Source organism: Haplochromis burtoni, unplaced genomic scaffold (assembly GCF_018398535.1).
Source record: "Haplochromis burtoni strain Fernald_Lab_line unplaced genomic scaffold, NCSU_Asbu1 Contig_22, whole genome shotgun sequence".
NCBI classification, from domain to species: domain Eukaryota; kingdom Metazoa; phylum Chordata; class Actinopteri; order Cichliformes; family Cichlidae; genus Haplochromis; species Haplochromis burtoni.
This window is the reverse complement of record NW_024582383.1, coordinates 1,117,090-1,138,583: the sequence shown is the minus strand read 5'-3', so window position 1 is coordinate 1,138,583 and position 21,494 is coordinate 1,117,090. Positions and strand designations below refer to the sequence as shown.

Sequence of the window (21,494 nt, the reverse complement as noted above, 5' to 3'; positions counted from 1 at the left end):
CAGATATGTCCTGCTTTTTGCTGAGTGTCCTGTGTCTGTGGGAGAAAAGGAATATTTCGCTGACTCACAGAAGAGGAAATGGCGTGCGTTAGCTTGACAGGTTGTTCTCACATACGTGCGTCTGACGCCGGACGGGGAAATGTCCCGTGTTGGTCTCATTCTCGCAGCTCCTGTAAATGATGCTCGCTCCCCAGAGACAGCAGAGTTTAAAATAGTATCACCACAGGCAGAGGCTGCTTTAAGATTCGTTTGAAGAGTGACTGGTGGCTGTAAGTTATAATGAAGCAAAGAAAAAGACCACCACGGAGACCACCGAGAAGGAAGGTTAATTCCCAGGATGCTGCTTTGCAGTAGTTGTGATGCTCGCGGGCTCGTGTTGACAACATTCAAAACTTTTAAAAGAGACTGATTTACCCCTGTGACACGGATGGATTCACAACAGACATTTGAAGTGTTGCAGCTGATGCATCCGGATCCATTTTTCCTCTCAGTTTGTATGTATAATGGATTTAACACGGCACCAGTTTGTAGGAATCCCAGTTTTGTTTCGTGCGTTGACTTTCGATTGGTGGAGTCGTGGAATTGCAACGCAGAGGAGAGTGAACACAAGGAAAGCGGCGGGGCCAGACGGCATCACCGGCCGTCTGCTGCACTGCTGTGCTGACCAGCTAGCAGGTGTGTTCACTTACATCTTCAACGAGTCCCTGGCGAAGTCTGTGGTCCCCACATGCTTCAAAAGATCCACCATCATCCCTGTGCCCAAGAACAGCAAACCCTCATCCCTGAACGATTACCGGCCAGTTGCACTGACCTCGGTAGTAATGAAGGTGTTTGAGAGGCTGCTGAAGAACATCATCTCCTCCTCCATCCCAGACACCACAGATCCGCTGCAGTTCGCCTACAGATCCAACAGATCCACAGAGGATGCCATCGCCCACGTCCTACACACCACTCTCAGCCACGTGGACAAGAAACAGGGTAACTATGTGCGAATGCTGTTTGTTGATTACAGTTCAGCGTTTAACACAATAGTGCCCTGCAGACTGTTCACAAAGCTGAGGGATCTGGGACTTAACAGCCGTCTGTGTGCATGGGTGTTGGACTTCCTCACTGGCAGAACTCAGGTGGTGAGGGTGGGCAGGTGCTTCTCCAACAGCATCACCATCAACACAGGAGCACCTCAGGGATGTGTCCTCTCGCCACTGCTCTACTCCCTCTACACTTCAGACTGTGTGGCCACCCATGGCTCCAACACCATTGTGAAGTTTGCTGACGACACAGTGGTGTTGGGTGCCATCTCCAACAACGATGAGGCGGCCTACATGGATGAAGTGAAGAATCTGGCATCGTGGTGCCAGGACAACCACCTCCAGCTGAACGTCAGCAAGACCAAGGAGCTGGTGGTGGACTTCAGAAGGGGTCAGCACAGAGACTACAAGCCCATTATCATCAATGGAGCTCCAGTGGAGAGGGTGCAGTCCTTCAAGTATCTTGGTGTCCACATCTCCTCAGACCTGACATGGGCTGCCCACATTCAGGTCCAGACCAAAAAGGCTAGGCAGCGCCTGTATCACCTACGACAACTGAGGAAGTTCAGGGTCTCTCCAAAGATCCTCAGGATTTTCTATACAGGCGCTGTGGAGAGCATCCTCACACAGAACATGACATCGTGGTTCGGGAACAGCTGTGTGAAGGACCAAAAAGCTCTCCAGAGAGTGATCCGTACAGCAGAACGCTGCTGCAGGATTGCTCTCCCCCCGCTTCAGGACACCTACACCAGGAGATGCCGGACTAGAGCAGCGCAGATACTGAAGGACCCGTCCCATCCTGGCAACAAACTGTTCCAACTTCTGCAATCTGGTAGAAGGTTCCGCATCTTCCGGGCAAGGACAGAGAGACTCAAGAGGAGCTTCTATCCCCAAGCCATCCGTGCCCTAAACACACACACCCGCCCTCTCACATCATCTATAATTGACTGAGACAGGACTCTTCCAGACACTAAACCAAGGCACAATGTACATTTCAATTCCTTTAATTTTAAATATGTTTATATTGTCTATCCTGTAAAATAGTCAGATGTCTATTCATATTAATGTACAGAATTCACCTGCTTGCTGCTACTACTGCACATTCACCCAATGTATATACTATATATATATATATATATATATATATATATATATATATATTATATATTATATATATATATTGTATATATATATATATATATATATATATATATATATATAATGTTCTTCCTCTACACCCCCCCCCCCCAATTTTTGCACATGTCGAGGAGCGTGTCAGGCTACATTTCACTGTGTGTTATACTTGTATAACTATGCATGTGACAAATAAAGAACCTTGAACCTTGAACCTTGACACGTAACAGACACATCCAAACTCATAATGCCATTATGTGAAAGTAGTAACGTACACGGTTCGTGGCATTCGTAATCATCGTAGTCGTGATCTGCTCGTAAAATTAACCAGTTACTCAAACCCAACCAGTGGGGAAAAGAAAAGCGAAACCTGTAACTTCTAACACACGGCGAGCAGTTTTATGGTGATGACATTTTCCTCCTATTTACAAAATGAGTGATGTCGTTCGAGGCTTCGTGATTGTAATACAACCTTCTCCTTTTGGTAAATGTCACCGTCTTTCAAGTTTCATGCCCCCTGGTTCTAACACCTTACTGTCAAGAGTGATGTCTTCAAGCTGAAGCTAAGATAACCTTGGTTATTATCTTTGCAGGCATCACTTCATACCAGAAGGGATAAACTGTGTAAATGGGTTTAACACCCACAAGCACTCCGATCTTGCAGATGGTGAGACCCTAAGATTGTGTTGTAGTGCAGTGTGAGGGGGAAAGTTACATTAAAGAGTAAAATGAAAGAGAATGACTCGTGTTGTGAGCTCCAGTCCATTTTTCTGTGTGCTGGCTGTGATCAGCTGATCAGCTGGATTCAACAAGGTGAAACAAATGTTCTGTGAGATTTATGCACGACAGAAGCTGTAGAGCCAGAGTGAGTGTCAGCATCTTTACCATAAATACAAATTCAACTCTTGATGTAATCTAGTAACCGACTTATTATAGTTTGTGTTTTCAGTTTTTAGTTCACAGCCTTGGTTTTCTTCTTTCTATTTGAGTTTTTATTGCTTGACAATGTTTTTGTTTTAATCCCGTTCTTGTTTGTTTCTCTGTTTAAGTCTAATTAGTTTAATTATTATTACTGCATGCAGGCCGATGTCAGAGGCAACAATTTCAGTACAGGTGTTACAATAAAAACAACTTGTTAGAGCAGCTGAGTCTAAATGAAAATGTCCTTCAACGCCTTTTTCCAGACTAATAGATACTAAACTAAGAATATTTTTCCTCTTTAATTTAATTTTAGTTTTCCAAGTTTACAAAATCATTTAAGTTTCTTTTGCAAGACTTTTCCCAAAAACATCATGAGGATCTCTCCAACCCCCGGGCCCGGTCCCTGAATCGTTTGCTACCGGGTGGCGAGAGTTCAGGCTCTGGTTTGAAATTCGTGGTTTTCAGGGTTTTTAGCATTTTTTTATCGTTAACTCGGCTTCCTCGGGTCTTTTCCTGTGTGTTATGAATAAATCTTCTTTTTTTTTGGTTCTGGTTTTATTTATCCGCGACACCTTAAAGGCCGGTCCACGAAAATATTATCGGACAAAAACCGGTCCGTAGTCCAAAAAAAGGTTGAGCACTGCTGCTCTAAAGTGAATTAGGACGTTACATGCAAGATATAAGTTTGCAGCATAAAGACTTTCACTTGTTGAGCAGTGCCGGTCTTTGAACACGAGCTCCTCCGCTCATTCTCAGTGTTGCACTCGAATGTTTCCTGGGTGATGCAACATTTCACTCACAAACACATTTAGTGACAAACTGCAGGAAACAGTTTGTGTGTTGGGTGATATGTTAATGTTCACTCCTCTTTTGCAGCCTGATACATCAATAACCTGACCTGACCTTTATGTCTGCACCGTGCATGCATCACAGGGACGAGGAGGAAAAAGGATGAGCTGCGTCTGTAAGCAGGCTGTGGCATGTGAGTACATTCTTATTACTGAGCAACCATCCCGTCACACGACAGTAACATTAACCTGCCTATCAGATGTAATTACTCATTAACTGAAAGTTCCAGAACGCTTTAACTCCTAATCAGCAAGTGTAGTTTCTGAGTCTACTGAAGAAGTGGTGGAGGAGGAAGAAGCAGAAAGACAATCATGCCAAAACATTTCTAATATCATCAAAAAGTGCCACTCTGAGAACGACCAGCTTCATCATACAGAGTGAAGGAGACTCACACTTTTGTGTTGGGGCTTCTTCACAGCGCTGAAGCTGATTTCTTTAATCTTCAAGCACAACAAACAGCTTCTTCTTATACGCGTTTCTCTTGTGGTTTAACCAGATCTCTGACAGCAGTTGTTGTTGATATGAGATGCAAGTTGTCCTGTTGTAAAGCCTTAATGGACCAATCAGCATGCATCAGCAGAAGGTTAGTGGACACACTCACCAGACACATTAGGTATATCTTTCCAACTGCTCATTAAAACAAATATTAAATTAGCCAATCACATGGCAGCAACTCAATGCATTGTCACATATAGACATCAAGAAGATCTCCTGAAGTTCAAAGGGTGCAAAGAAAGTTGTGTAGTTGTCAGTGCCAGAGGTGCTGGTCTGAGTATTTCAGAAAGTGCTGCTCTGCTGTTATTTCTGTGCAATGGGCTGTAGAGTTCTTGAATGTACCAGCTGAGCATTGTTTAAATACCACAGCCTACCTGAGCAGTGCTGGCGACCGCGTCCATCCCTTTGTGACCACAGTGTGCCCATCTTCTGACGGATGCTTCCAACAGGAGAATGATCCATGTCATAAAGCTCAAATAACTTTGAACAGGACAGTGAGGCCTGCACAGACACCAGGTCACAATCTGTGCTGGAACAGCAACAGTCTAATCATGGATGTGCAGCTGACAAATTAGCAGCAACTGTGTGATGCTTCATGTGCTTCCATATGTCGGGACTGAACAAAACCCCACAAGATAAGCAGAATACTATGGGCTCAAATTGTGGTCATAAATATTTTGTACTTGTAAATCAGGATTTGTTTGTGTAATTTGTGTGTGTGTGTAACAAAGATGTGTGTGTGGACTTAGCCAAAAACTCTGTGAGAAAGTCTGCACTCAAGTTTCAAGTTACAACTACGAATTTTGACCCTATTTTTCTTCCTTTGATCTGATTGGCCAATGTCATGTCAATCACAAATTTAACTATCCAATCAGAGAACAGATGGGTTTGGCTGTCGGAGGGGCGCTTTTTTGAAGTCCACACACAAATCTTTTTACACATACAAATCCTGATTTACAAGTACAAAATATTTATGACCACAATTTGAGCCCATAGAATACCAGCGAATATAACGCCTGACATGAGTGTTATTGTTACTGTATGTGATGTGGACTCTTCTTTTAACAAGCCTGAAATAATCATTATTAAAGTTTAGCTCCAGCCACACATATTCTTTGAGGAACATATAATGAGCGCAGCCTTGTATACAATAAGAGGAATATGAAGTGAGACTCAGTTGTAAAAGGATATAAATGGCAAACTGTTTCTAAAATCAAAAACAATCCATTTTAAGTTAGAAAAAGCTGGAAATGGGAAAAATGTGCAGCTGCAGCCTGACGTGAGCTCACGCAGCCGTTAGCAGTGCGACTCAGAGGCTTGTCAGAATTTCCATTTCAAAAGGAAAGAACCCTGGTATTGGATTAGCATTCAGCACCTGGGGGTGGATATTGGGATCAATAAAGAAAGGAAAATATTTATTATTTATAATCTCTATTATAATATTTTGCATCATTTTGCATTTTGATGTGGACTCCTGCTCGGCTCACGCAGTTCTGCGACCTTCGTGGTGCGCAGTGCTTTGTAATCTCCGTAAAGTGAGGCAGTGCGGTCAGCAGGGACCAGCTTATGATCGCTGCTAGGCTCAAAGAACCTAGCAAACATCGGGGGAAATCGCCGGACGCTGTGTTACGCTTATCAGAGAGCAAACAAAACAGGCTCTTTTAAAAGATAAGATGTGTCTCACAATGCGTTTTTGATATTCCAAGCACATATTGAATGTGCGTGTATTATGTAGAAGTTAGAGAAAGGCAGAGCGGTTAATGCACTGTATGGACGAGGCTGCAAGAGGACACGAGATAAGGGCCACTCGAACAGGCGTGTGCGCACCAACACACACAGAGCCATCATTACCAGCCTGATTAGCTCTGCAAGCAGCGATAACCTGAGCAGGAGACGGAATATTTTCTTCCACCATCAGAGGCGTCGCAGGCAAAAAGCAAATCTGGAGATTAAGAGCAATCTTTGATAAGGATCCTGTTTCATATACAGACTATTTTAAGACTATAGTGGACATTAAATATACAAAAAGGACTATTGGTCTATAATGTAAATGATGTAACGTGATGTCTAAATGTTGTGTTTATCACTCAGACAAGATGAGATAAGACACTCGTGTGCAGAAAGTACAGGAACACCCTAATTTGTGCTGCGACGGTCTCTGTGCAGGAATGCCAGTTTGGGACAAATCCACTGTGGAATGTCAGAAAATGCGTATGTATTAGTGATGAAGTCAGTGCATCAATACATTCAATTCTGGCCCTCAAACACCGACTTTGGGGAATACAAGACACAAGCAACGGGACACCCGCTGGTTTTCAAGTATCTACAGGAATATAAATCAATGAACATTGTGCAGCTGATACACTCTACGTCTGCAGAAATATGCTGAGATCATTTAAATTAGATGGAGCAAAAGGGCAGAGGTGGACAGGAGATGATCAACTTCTTTATATATGCACTGTATCAACCTAAGATGTACAGTATTTCCATATTTGGCTTCAGCCTTCACTGGCTAATGAACCCAATAAAAGAAGCAAGAATTAATCTTGCTGGCTCAGGTTGACAGTTTCAGGTATTTTTTGTGCCACGAATGTGAAATAGAAGCACCCTCTTGGCAAAATAGTTCCTCGGTAATTTCAAGGCCATATCCATAATGTCTTTGGAAACCGCGCGACCACAGATTTGCATAAGAACTCTGCACGCCACGATAAATTTAAGAAGATAAACCTGCAACTTTTACCATCTATAGTTGTCACTGTAAACTCTTCGAGTCTTCTTTTTTTCATGCATATCATTCTCTGAATTCAACTGAACTTTGCATAAAAAGTTTTTGTGATCCATGAATCACCAAAATGACGTTTTTGGGACCCTTATGTTCCAAATTCACATATTTCTTCTTCACAAACTTTAAAAGAACATATATAATTGCACCTCAGGATTTATTTGTCAGGAAGAAAAGCTATATTTTTACTACCTCTAGGACTTTAACCACTAGTGTATAGTGCACATGCAGGAGACTGTGCTAGCCCTCGCTGGGCTGTGTTCATTAGCACCTGCACGTTGTAGCCCAGCAGGAGAACCACACGTCCTGTGAGATCTGGTCCACTGGTAGGAAGTATTTTAAGAGCTGTGTGCTCCACATACTGTCGGCCTGTTCAAACTGAGGTGATGAATTATATTTTATGAACTCGAGTTTTGTTTTTAATGTAAAAAATTGAGGTGGTCCAAACGCATCTACATTCTGAACCAGAGGAGCAAGCAGACGACCTCCAGGGCTCAAAACTGCACTGACGGCCTTATAGGTGGAGCCTCGTGTTAAAGTGTCCTTCAAGTAAACACGCTCACACGCTTACATGGTAGAAAACTGCTTTTGTATCTAATAAAAATTACTGTTAGCTGTAGGCTATGTGTTAATAGGGCTGAAGCCCCTTTGACTGACATACGGGTCTGTACACACTGTTTGTCTCTCAGTCATGGTTGTGGTCTGATGACACACTTATGTGCTGAATAACTGGCCTGGCTGTATGGTTAGTGGTACTAACAGCCTGTTCACAGAGTCTGCTCAGCTGTTTGGGCAATTGAAATTCTAATATCATTCAAGAACAAGAGTGATGTGCAGAGCTGCAGCGACTACAGGGGGACAAAGTTGATGAGCCACAGCATGAAGCTGTGGGAAAGAGTTGCTGAAGCCAGGTTAAAGAGAGAGGTGATGATCAGCGAGCAGCTGTATGGCTTCGAGCGCTACAAATGGGTTGTTTGCTTTGAGAGCGCCGACGGTGAAGTGCAGAGAAGAAGCGGTCGCACGGCGTCTTTGTGGATCCAGAGAAAGCTCGAGATCGGGTGCCAAGAGAGAAACTGGCAGAGAAGCATGTGAGGGCGGTGCAGGACATGTGGCGAGGTGTGCCGTAGGAATGGCAGACGGGTGCAAGGTGAGGGGCGAGAGGTCCTTCCTGTTTACAAGTTGGTATCGTTTTTTGTTTTTTTAAATTCATGTTAGTTTCCAGGGTTTGCTCATTTCAGTTTAGCTTTTGTTGTTTGGTAATTTTGCAGGAGGCAAGATTCAGGAATATCAGTGTAGGTGTTACAGTACGAACGCAGACCTTGTTGAAAGCAGCTGACTCACAGGCTCGTAGAGTCTCATCAAGCATGACGATCAAAATTGCTTCACTTGGTTTTTATTTGGGTCTTTTTTCTAATCTAGTTTGAGTTCGCTGCACTAACCCTGGTTTCCCCGCTGAGGCGCAGGTGAGGGTGTGGCGGCTGTGATGTTTGCAGATGACACTGTGACCTGTAGTGAGAGCAGGTGGAGGAGGTGGAGGCATGCAGCGGAGAAAGGAGGACCGAGAGTCAGTCGTAGCTGTGCTAGCAGACGACGTGTATTTCCAATATTTTATGACTCAACAACATTCATACTGACGTGAAAAAGCTACTGTGGGACATTTTCTCCTTCAGCCTGTCCCAGCTGTGCAGCAGCTACAATATCATATATAATTATACTTAATGACATTATATTGAAATAGTATTTGGATTTATTTATATAATTTTATAGTAACGTATTATAATAATCTCTGACATTTGGATTCATTCAGAATGAAAGACATCAGACTTGAATAAGTTAAAGAGTTTAATGCTGCTGTATTAAGAGTGTGCAGTGTGATAATGAAAAGAGCCCTAAAAGAGTGCTAATGGAGCTTGTTTCTAGATTTGATCAAAATATAAGCAGAAGTCGGTAATGAAAGCACAGTGGATGCTTTGAAAGGGGCAGAACAATCAGCAGCGAGGAGAATCTCCAGGGATGGACAGTATAAAGCCAAATTCAGCCTCATTTTCCCTTCTCTTTGTATTCTTTCAGATCCGTGTGGCCTCGATCTCTCTGTCTCACTCCCTGCTATGTCTCCCACTTTTCTGATAATTAATAGGTTATTAATATTTCAGCAACGCACAGACGAACACACACTTGCCGAAAGAAGAGAAGTCACATTGCGTTTGATTTCAGCGGTACAGTTTTCCAAACTGCTCTTGGATGTCTTAACTGAACTTTAAAGAAACTGAGTGTTGACTGGATGTGACTGTGCAGAGGTAGAACTGATGATTAAAGCTATAAAAGAGAATGGGAAGACAGAAATGTTTTTGCTCTCTGATAAGATTCAGTTCTATTAAGAGCTGCAAAGCATGCAAGACAGCGTCAGTCAAGTCCAATCTATCGATCTGGATGGAAAAGCAGAGCCTGATCCAGCGCATGTTTTCTGTTTTCACTTTAATGTGGATCTAAGGATCCAACGTGGACCAACTCAGTCCAAGTGGGAGTTGAGCCCCTCTCAGGAGACATAATTAGAGAGAAAATTTGTGATGATGAGAAACGCTTTAAGGCGGATTTTCAGTGCAGTGTATATGGGATTAACTGTACATTACACAGGCCTCTAATCCATAGGCACACTAAGCTAGGAATTAGCATGCATGATTAGCATTTTAAGCCAGCTATTAGATGGGAATAATACTGTAAATCAGCTAAAATGCTCGCAGTGCTTTGGCTGCTCTGTAGTCTCTGCATGAACTTCTCCAATAACCTGAAACAGCGGACATAAACAGATTCTTGGAGCAAAAATTAACAGTGTTTTTTAAATGTTTATTTATTCAGGGAGGATTTTCCAGCACGACTTACCTTTTTCCATCTGCCTCTCAGTTGCACAGTTATACATGTGAAAGTTTTGGAGCTGCCAGTGTAACCACACGTCTGCTTTTTGGCTTCTGAACAGCTCTTTAGGAGCAAATGGGGCTTATTAATATCAGCTGTACGGAGAGGAGGGAGCGCCTCTTATTCAGTTTCTCTTCGCAGGCTCCCAGATGTCCGCCTGCATCTGAACTTAAACCTTCTTTCTAGCCACAAGTCTTTTCCTAATATTCTTCACCCCGCAGTGATGCCTCTGTGTAACATTTCAATACATTCGAGATATAATGCAAAAAGTTTCAAAAGGAGGGGACTAAAGGTAAACCAGCAGCAGTGCTCAGATGGTCACAGGGCTCTCTAGAGGCTATGTGCCCTTCCTTCCCTCAAGTCTTCAGCCGCCCCTCATTAATTTATATTTTACACCAAAAATGGGAAATAGGCCTGAATATTGGGATTTATGCTCCAGTACTGCAGCGTGTTCAAGGATGGCCTGTGTGCTGCTGTCAGATGGAGGCGCTGTTCACAGCATGTGGTGCATCTGGTCTGTGGGCCACTCTCCCATGTGCTGCTGTTGGTCCGTCAGCCATGAGCAGCTTTCATGCTGCATGGATGTTTTAATGTCTCTACTCAGGCCCACTTGTTGAGTGATTACTCAACTTTCTGCACGTGCTGACATCATTTCCAAGCTTTTCTTCTTTGTCAGCTGCTTTTTTCTGCTTCTCTTCTATCAAGAGGATTCAACATTGCTTCACTAACGTTGAGGTCCTGGCAGTGGGGAGGCCAGTCCATGACGACAGTGTTACACTGGGGGGGTGAGGGGTTGCCTTTACTGCACTGGTGTTGTGTTTGCAATCACGTGCTTTCCAAATGGTGTTGCATGGTGGCTCAAATTATGATGAAGCTTCAGCAAACAGCAGATGGATGAAGGTCCAGATGTGTTTCTCAGGTCCTGTGTCGGCTCCTTGTTGAGCCTTTTCCTGTTTCTTAAGAACTTTAAACTGTTTTTGATAACCGAGCAAAATCTTACCGTCGACATGTGATTCTCAGTCCTTATTATTCCATCACGGGAAACAGATGCAGATTGTCCGAACAAAACAGTGAAGTTGATTAGGCTTATACTCATGCATGGTACATCCTGTTACTGTCACTTATCAGTCATGTCATCAAAAATGGGTTTAATGGGGAAGTCATTTTAATCAGGTTAGAAATGTAAAAGAAACTATTTAAATTGCAGCCAAAGCGTGAAACACAAAGGGTTTGTTGTTGTTCACAGAATGAAAAGTGGGATTGTTCAAAAAGAAGAATTTAGTTTCCGGGTAAACAGAAGTCAACCAAAACTTAGGCGAGACTGTCTGATTCAGGCCTTCATCTGTGACGACTGTGCTGCGCTGCTCCCATTGGCAGCTTCTGTCTGTCACTGGTTCCAGTTCCATTTACATCGACAGACACTGAAACAGACTGTTTGGAAAAGAGCTCAGAACCAGGGTTATTCAGGCATGGCAGGGAAGAAAGCATCTCGGTGGTATTTTGAGCTGAAACTTTAAATACGCTTATATTTACGTCAAAGTCGAAATTTCTTAATCACTCTGTTGTCTGTCCGAAAAAGAGAACAGGAATAAGTACAGAGGAGAGCTTTCCTGGGAATCTAGATGGAAATTAATGAACTATATGTGAGCACTGAGAGAATGAGACAATTTGATGTAATCAGCTGACAGTCTGTTGAGATTCATGTGAACTAAAATATAAAAAAAGCCAGTCCTTGTTTTTCCAATAAGCAAAGAGGACGAGGTCGTTGTTTCTTGGTTCCTGCAGTTTGATCTCATCCAGCTGGCCTGCAGAGACATTCGCTATGCTGTGTGAATTGCTGTTTGCACGTGTACATGCATCTTCAGGTAAAGTTCAGTTTTATTTATGTAGCGCCAAAAGACAACAATCAGCTCAAATCATTTCATATTATAAGACAGAAAGGAAACCCAACAATCACACAACCCCCTGAGCAAGCACTTGGCAACAGTGAGAAGGAAAAGCTCCTTTTTTTAATGGAAGGAAACTTCCTGTACGAGGCTCTGGGAGGGGCAGCAATCTATCGCAACTCATTAGGGAAGAGCGGGACTCTACATGCTTTTCTCTAACATGTTAGTGATCATGTTTCTCTTGTCAAAGTTACCAGAGAGCAAGAAACAGCTAGCCAACAGGTTTAAGCTACAGAAGGAGGATATTATCTGTATCTGTGAAATGTTGCATTTGTTGCATTGCAGCTTTTATATTGTCATGATGTACATTACAGTGTCACAGACTCTTTTCACTGACCTTGCGAACTGTTGCCTCCAAACTTTTCACTAAGTTCCAGCTGGTTTCTAAGTTCAACTTTTGCAAAAAAAAACCCAGCAGCTGAAAGATCACTCTTAATTATCTCCCCTTTAACCTCGTTGGGAGCAGCCTCCTACAAACTCACGCCGACCTCCTGCGTTCCTTGCAGTTCGTGTGATTCCTCCAGCTACATTCCTCCAAGTCCTGCAAAATGCATCTTTAAGAATTCATCCCTTGGCCTCGATGTTCCTCGAGCCTCTGTGAGCTTGTCGATGCCCTGGCCTCTTCCTGCATCAGTATTCCACTGATGACGCTCCCTCGCCCTCTCTCACTGTATGATTGTGTTGCAGAGCAGGGAATAAAATCTGACGTGGCTGTCTACAGGTAGGCCAGCAGCTCCCCGGGGTCCAGCCAGCTTAGCTTAGCCCCTGTTTCATTGCTCTGACAACTGAACTGACAGGTGGACAAAGACAAATGCAGGTAAATGTAATGCAAAAATGTCTTAGATTCAGTGATCCATGCACACACACACACGGAGACATGCACTCTAAGATATATTGCCGTAAAATCATCACATTACACACAATGTTGCCAGGACCTAATTCTTCTAATGCGCTGAGACACAGTAAATTTGTGCACACTTCACTAGCGGCAGTTTGGCAGTAAAGGGAAGGTACTTGGAACTTCAAGGGTGTCTTGCTTGTTCAAGGATGCTTCAGCAGAAATGGCTGTGCATGCAGAATAGGGTTATGCATAATGTAAGAGTATACTGATTTTTTTTCGGCACTCGTTGATACTGGTACGTTACTGATACGTACTGATACGCTACGCTGGATAAATGCAGTTACTAATGGCAGGTATAGCTGATGATTAAGAGAAGAAGAAAATGATGGTTGTGTAGGTCTGTGCCACACAGTCATGCTTACACCCGTACCTGCTCCAGCATGGTGCTGCCATTAAATTCCACAAAGGTGCAGTCTGTGGTCACTGCTGGCAGTGGAAAGCAGTGGAATGATGGTCCCGCGGTAATAGATGTTCCAGCCCTAAACTTAAGCTTACCCCTAACCAGCAGTTAAATGTCGTAAAATAGTGTTCTCCAAAGCGATTTTAAGAAAATGAACGAACATGTGTAGATTGAGTCCAAACGGTTGTCACGTGTTCTCGTTTTTCCAATGTCGTCATTTAGGAACGTGTTGGGTACCCGAAAGCGTAAAATGTTCACGATTTGTCACCCAGCGTAAAATATCACGCTTAGGGAGTGAGAAGGTGTTGGCCTGAGACAATCACTCTGAAGCCTGAAGCTAAGCTCACATTACTGGATGGAGACAAGGACAAAGATGGAACTCGTTACCTGAAGTTTAATGTCTGTCTGTGTAATGCTGTAAATGACAGAAAGTGTATATTAAGTTGCCTTCAGGGCTGGACGCCCTACAGACAAAGCAGAAACAGAAACTGTATCCAGCAATTTGGACATATTTTAGTGTAATCCAGAAACTAGAGTGGTCAAAGGAATTTCTGTTGGTAGTACATCCTGCCGGTCTCAGGCATTCCTGCACCAAAACATCACAGACTTCAGCTGAAATTTATTCAGTGCGGTTTACCGAGCAAAACAAAAAAACAAAATGGGAAAGAAAAAGAAGGAAAAGAGCCCAGGATTTGGTTGAGATCTTGGACGGAGACGAGTGCAGGGCTGTAAACATCCCAAACCGACTGACGCAAACATTTTTCTCTATGTATGTGTGGACTATTTAAAATGTTGAAGGCCACGCCTTAATAAAAGATTTCCCCAGACATTTGTCATCAGTGCTTCACAGGCAATGATGCACAGGCATAAAAAACGTCTTATTGGCTTATTTTCTGCGTGCTGATGATTCCGTCACACTTAAGCGAGAAGTTAATCATACATTACCCCGCCCACGCCTAAAAAACCAAGACACTAAGGCAGAGGCCACAGTTAGAGCTGCAGGAGAGTTGATAACATGCCAAAAAGCTGTGAAATTAACTTGCTCTCTGCCTTTAATTTCGAGTGAATCGAGGCACTGCTGTTGAAGAAATGGATGAGAGTGCAATCGTGCAGAAGTGTGCTCTGCATGTTAGTCTGATGAGTGTGTGTGTGTGTGTGTGTGTGTGTGTGTGTGTGTGTGTGTGTGTGTGTGTGTGTGTGTGTGTGTGGCAAAAGGAAGTGAAGAAAGAGATGAATGTCTGCTATAGCAGACCATGTTTAATTACATCCTCCAGAATAGAGTATGAAGGCATCAATTATGCCCACTCACCTACCAAATGTTCAGCATTAGGTAAACAGGAGGATTCTGTTTACTCTTGACGAATGTGACCAGAGAGCATGAATAATCGTGAAGGGCACAACCTCTGCCTTACACAGATTAATATTTATGAAGCCAATTTTGTTTTTTAATTTCCGCTGAGAGCTCGGGTATAGCCGGGGTTTACGGGTGTTTATTTGAGAGAATCAAAGCTCTATGGAGGGATATGACGACGTAATCCAAATGTTTTGGTTTTCCTTCTTTATTTTCCGACTTAAAGCAGACGTGTCCCCGGCCTTTGCTTGGCTGAGCCTGCGGATCGATCCCAGCGTTTTATTATCTGAGAACAGGACCGCTCTCTCTCTCGCTCATGCACGCACTCATTGCTTCTTATAGTTTTACCTCATCTCAATAATAGTGCAGCGCTGTCTTTGCCTGAACTGCCTGTATAGAAGTGAACAACTTCCACCCATAGTTCTTAGGGAACTCATGCAGTATGTATGGCATCGATCGGAGAACAAACACAGAGCTCCCCTGCATCCTCTGCTCCTCTCGCTTACCCCGGAGACATTGTTTATCTTGTTTATATGTTGGCCCGGTTGCCTGGTCTTAGTGAGTCTGTTTGTTGTTTGTTGCTTTCTTGGCAAAAAGAAGAAAAAAAGTGTACAGTGAGGCATCAAGTGTGGGGACAGTCAGATCTCATCTCTTCTAATGGTCGTATTCTGCCCCATCATGCTGCCAATCAGCAGTCACCCTGACTCACGACGCTCAAGAACGAAACAAAAAAGAAGCCAGAAGACAGAAGCAGGTGAGGAAAAGAAAGTAAAAACAGTGAAGTCAAGTTTGAAAGAACTACTTTCTGCCACACGGCTCAGTAGAAAACTCTCGCTTCAGATTTCATAGCCGGAGAACTCTCAGTGAGACCACGCCGTTGCGTCGTGCGCGCTGTCGTCCCCATAAACAAATGGGTTTTAACACAATCACTTCCCCCAGAAGTGGCTTTGTGTGTCTGGAGCTGTTGTGGTGACAGGGATAGAAATACGCAGACTAACATAAATGTGACGGATCGCCCACACCGGCCACTTTTATGGAACTTCTATTTCACACATCATCTCAAAATCTCCCATAAATGCTCAGCTGAGTGCATATCCAGTTATTGGGGTTACCTGCACATGAATGTACATTATATTTACAGCATATTCCTGTTATTGAATCAAACCGCCCCACTTTTTCCCCCAGAGTTGCCGAAAGGCGACGCAATCCTTCCTCTCGCTTGTCTTCATTACCTCTTCCTGCGTGTTGAGTGGTGTGGATTTAATCCAGCAAATCGGAGGGATAATAGCTTTTTTCCTGGATTCACCTCATCAGTGTATTTCAGGCGAGGAGCGTACTTAACACACAGCGAGTGTTCTGTATGTATGCGGCACGCCGGTAATACCGCCGCTGTTTGCTGGCCACTTATTCCTCATCAATGGAGAGCTGTCTTTCTTGAACGATGAGTCTGAGACGAGAGGCTGTTTTGTAAGGAAGTGAAGGTGATCATCTGGAAAAAGTTGCACTGGCAGTGATTAGAATTCACTTTGCCTTCTTCGGGATAATTACGCTGATTACACGTCAATAAAACTTCCCTTCATTAATTCCAAAACTTAAACGCTGCAGGCTGCCTGTGATTGTGAAGAGCGTTTCTCTCCGCAATACAATTGATGGCACAGTTGAGAAGCCTCTAATGCAGCATTTAGATAACAGTGTGCTGAAACGTCTAAAGACATCCAGAAACACTGAAATGGTGTCAGTCTGTATGCAAGAAACTTCATTTATCTTCTGTTTAACCACAACACAAAACTCTTTTGTATCCTGATAAATATCATCTTAAATCAGAAATCCATTTGTGTACATGCAGACGTGTCTTTATTTAAACTGCTGAAGCACAATGAGCTCAACACGTGGACGTGGCCTTAGACAGCAGTGGACAAAACCTCACGGATGCATCCACCTGCTAACTTGTCATTGAACTCGTGGCCATAATGCATGCTTCATTATTACATTTAAGAGAAGAAGAAAGGAAACTAACCAGCAGACCTTGAGTAAAGAATTCATTTAATTTCTATTCATTTATTTTGTGAAATATAGCAAATGCATAAAGAATAAGCTTGTTCTCTTTGCTGGGAATTAAGTACTGACGTTTTGTCAAAGCTGCTGCTATTTCAAAAGATCCACACAATACGTCATTAGCCTGGAGGTCATACCAGCTGATTATAGCAAGCATAGATATCCATCATTATCTAACGTGCACGGTGTAGGATAGATACATACTTTAGTTATCCCCAAGGTGAAACTTACAAAGCTATATTTTAATCTACATTTTCTTATTTGGATTAAACTGATGATCCGTCCTCTTCCTACTGTCCTTGTCAGAGTCACAGGAGGGCCTGTCCCAGCTGTCCCGGGAGGCAGGGTACACCCCGGACAGGTCACCAGTCAACCAGGCAACCATTTGCACCTATGGACAATTTGGACTTACCAATTAACCTAACCCCACTAACTGCATGTCTTTGGGAGGAAGCCGGAGTACCCGAAGAGAAAACATGCAAACTCCACACAGAAAGAAGCCGGCCTGATGGTGGAATTAAACTCAGGACCGTCTTGCTGTGAGGCAACAGTGCTAACCACTGTGCCACCAGTTCAAACTGATTAAATGCATAATCCTAACCAGCAGAAAAAAAGTAGTGAAACTAGAAGACTTAGATGTTAGCTTACTGACTATGAATATAAGACATTCACACACATGCGCTGGTTGTTTTTAGACTTATTTGTGCCAAATAAAAGCTAACAAAATACTATAATGTTACTAATTAAACATGAAACACTGATTTATTTAGCAGGCAGATTTTTCAGATTAACTCAACACCAGCGTGGACAAACGTTCCACTTCAGTGACTCCGGTCGGCTACAATGAATCCACAGTGTGAAGCAGGCGTTGTGACATAGAAGCCGGTGTGGATTTACTCAGTTTTGGAGTTGGCCTCGAGTGGTCATTAGAGGAACTGCAGATTTTCAACCCCGGAGATTCCTTTTGCACCCCTTGAGTGAATATATGCAGGTAGAAATACGTTAGTCTCTTGTGGTTACAACTGTTTGTTATACTGTTTTATATTTTTTACCAGAAGTGCGTTAACAATCATATTCAATCCCTCTGCCATCATGTCAGTATTTAAAAAATTATACCATTCGTTCTAATTTGAAACTTAAAATCAGAAAAATTGATTTTTTCCTTCTATTGTTCCTTTTTAAAAACTAGCCAGCAGAACGATAACCCGGCATCGTTTTTGATTACCTGGAGCAAATTAATTCGTAAGAGTAAAGGACTCTTGAGAAGAAAAGTTCCACTTAAATAGAAACGTTAGCACAATGTCAGCTTAGATCAGCTGTAAGGACACAGATGATAAACGCATTAGTGAAATGCTTACTCATAGAGAGCTCCTCTCGCCTTCCTGTCTTAAACTTCTTAAATCACAGCAGCTGGAAGTCGCTTCTATTCAAATGCCGCAGTTCCCCTGAGCACACGTGGCAGATTGTTAATTACGACAAGTCTGGGGGAAAATTACTTTATTGATTTGCATCAGCTTTGCTATTCTGAGAGAGAATACAGAGAAGCTGAGGCTGAAAATGACTGAGTGTGATCTTTATAGAAAACAACCTATTTCATCCCAGGTGCCAGAGCGAGTGTTTTATGTCACTTGTGACAACTTTACCTTAGCTCCATAACATCTTTATTTGTTATGCGTCGCTGGCGCTCTGCAGCTGAAGTGACCCAGCTTTTGGTCCACTGCGTTCTCCATATGTCTGACAGGGCCCGACGTGGCACTGCTGCGGCGCTGCTGGGCCACAGCTGGGAGTGCTGCAAGAGTTCAAAAAGAAAAGGTAGGTTTGTGCAAGAGAGGCTGACTGTCAAAATAGAGCTAAGAAAGTGGAAAAGATTGAATAGAAGAGGAGAGGGAGACCGAGAGCGAAATAAAGAGAGGTCAGAGACTCGAAAGCAGAGGGACAGAGGGAGACGGGGGAAATGTAATGCACCGAGGCCTGAGCTAGATAGACTGAGCCACTCTGGGCAATGAAGACATCAGCACTGACAGGACTGGCTCCAGTCCAGGTAAGAAAAAAATAGACACGCTGTACTGGGAATTAACTGAACGGCCAGGGGCATGGCTTCAACAGCCACGTCTGGAGAACTGACAACTGTAGATGAGCCGGGAGACACTGAGGAAATATGTCAGGCAATCAGCTAAAGCTGACAAGCGTAGCCACAGTTGCTAAAAATCTATTGACTCGATAAGAGCTGACTGCTCGATACGTTGCTCCGGCGCTGCTCAGCCAGGTGGGGGTGGTTCGGTCGGTCCGGTATAATTTTTTCTCGTGTTGAGCGATGAATCTAAATTCAAGTTGTCAACGGGCAAAGCAGCAGAAAAGCTAAACTTACCAACCTGCAGTCACAGCTATTCTCTAACTGCTCTGGTTTCCAATCCAAATACATAAATCCACCACTGCCAAGTGCAATCTGCACCTTTTTGTGTATAAATCAGTCACATCACAACACGACAGGACGCACATTTGAGAAATAAGCAAACAAATCAAAGTCATCTGTAATTGATCTGATGCAGGCGTATGTGTTTAGCCTTTGGATAATGACTACCACATTATGCTCCTGACATCAGTCGAGTCCAGTTGCCAAGACTAAAAAAGAGCTTTCTTATTTCCGCTTGATGAACAAACACCGGCGCCGGTCCTGCGTCACAGCACGTCTCACAGATTTCCAGCAGGACAAAGAAGAAACTTGCCTACATTAGCATCATACATTAGAGTCATCAGTGCAGGTTTATAGGTGAACAGATTTGTAGCTGCAGTGCTTTAGTTTACCACCAGCCACATCTTTTACCCTTCTTTAAATTCCTAAGGACGGCCCCTTTGCATTGTGAATGTTGATGAGTGCTGATTAAACACGGTCTATGCAAAAACACCTGTGACAGCCAGTGATATTTACTGGATGTTTATCTACTGCAAAGCAACCTTATTATCTCATTATCTTTGCATTCTGGTGAGCCTTCAATTCCTGCATTGTGCTAAATGAGTCTTATTAACTTCCTCCTTCGTCCTTGAGAGTGGGGAGACATTAGAAAAACAGGTTGATGATGGGGATAATCTTTACTATAGCTTATTTACAGAAGACGTTACTCACAGGGCGATGGACAGTCGCATATTCATATCAAACATATTATGGCTGGACATAGATGCATAAAATGGGACAGGCTTTTCAAGCTTCTTGTTTCTTGTAATTAAGGTCCCGGAGCACGTTTTTTATGCAGGCGGTGTGTCAGTGTCATCAGGTATTTGCAATTTACAACAGGGGTGTGCCAAAGCAAGAGGAAGCAACAAAGTGAGAAAAAGGCTACCTGGCAAGTAGTTGCAAGAGGCTGCTGGCTGTTACTGGGTGAAACTGGTTGCAAAGAGAGCTCTGCACCAAAAGCAGGTTACTGTAGCCGCCCATACTTAACATGGAGACACCAAACTGGCTGCAAACACTCGTCACTTAGTCTTCAGACCAGAAACCGGATCTAACCACTGCTGCGAACATGTTTTAACAGGGACAGCATTTATTATTTAGAACAGTTTCTGTTTCCGATTTCTCTTCTACTTTTCACAGTTTCAGTACAGCTTGGTGAATAGTTAGCCGACCTTTTTAATGCAAACTATTGGTGACGGCAGAAACCTGCTATCAACCGAAGCAATCACAGGGAGGTTTTTAGTGCTGCACTATATTCATCTTTTTTGAATAATTTCATGCTAACAACTGCTGCAACCTTCATCTACTCTCAAACCAGTTAGAGACGCTCCAACCATTCCCTGGGGACTGGAGGGTGTCACTGACTATCCTTTAGGCCTACATGAGGGGCCTTCAGGGACTGATGTTACGCTGACCCTGGCAGCTACTAGCAGCCAGTTACCTTAATGAGCGATGGTTACCTGATGGGCACATGCAGGTCCTTTGCTCTGTTTGAATATTATCATCAATTTTATAGGACAGAACGTCCGGGACCAAAAGTATATCTGCCAAATTCTTTCCCAGAGTATCAGTCAGATGATTTGAATGTTCTGGGACCAACTTAAGACTTTGAGCTAAAGGTGGATGAAAAGCCAGAGGCTGTAACTATTTCTTTGTGGGTACCAGAGGACACATTTCAGGGTAATCCAGCCCACAGCTTTTAAAATATTCCATTAAAGACCAAATATTTCCTGATGATATTAATTTCTATAAATATTTTCTGCATATGAATATTCAGGATCTGTTAGGTAGAGACGATATTTTTGGTACCAGAGTCCTTTTAGTGTCGATGCTCGTAGTCTGAGGACTATTGACTAATCGTGTTTGCATTTGCTGACATGCACTGCGTCGTCATTGATTAAATAATCAAAAGGGATTAATGACAGTTTTTATTAGTGTTAGCATTTCATCCGCTGGCTGCACCAATAGCCCTAAAACTTTCATGGTTGCCCCCGGCGATCATGCTCACACGCTCCCAGACTGTGTCGGCACTAGAGCGCAATCTCATAACCAACATAAGTATAATGTATAGCACATATAGCCATAATAGATTTATAGCATATTTAAGATAAACTCTTCATGGTTTTTTGGTTTTTTGCTGCCTTTATACATAAATTCTTGCCTCTTTTTTTATAAATCACAATTCCTACAATAAACTTTAAAGCTGCAAACAGAAGCATATGTTTTCTGGATTATTAATTGGCCTGCCCACTGTTTGCCAGGAACATTAC

General features: G+C 43.1%; 1 long non-coding RNA gene across 1 annotated transcript in view; it reads left to right on the top strand.

The window, feature by feature from the left end:
- Positions 1-5,136, top strand: part of LOC121814150 — a 30,256-nt gene extending 25,120 nt beyond the window's left edge. The window contains exons 2-3 of the long non-coding RNA XR_006054130.1: positions 3,960-4,065; positions 4,429-5,136. This is a non-coding gene — a long non-coding RNA (uncharacterized LOC121814150). The remainder of the gene's footprint in view (positions 1-3,959; positions 4,066-4,428) is intronic.
- The last annotated feature ends 16,358 nt before the right edge of the window (positions 5,137-21,494 follow it).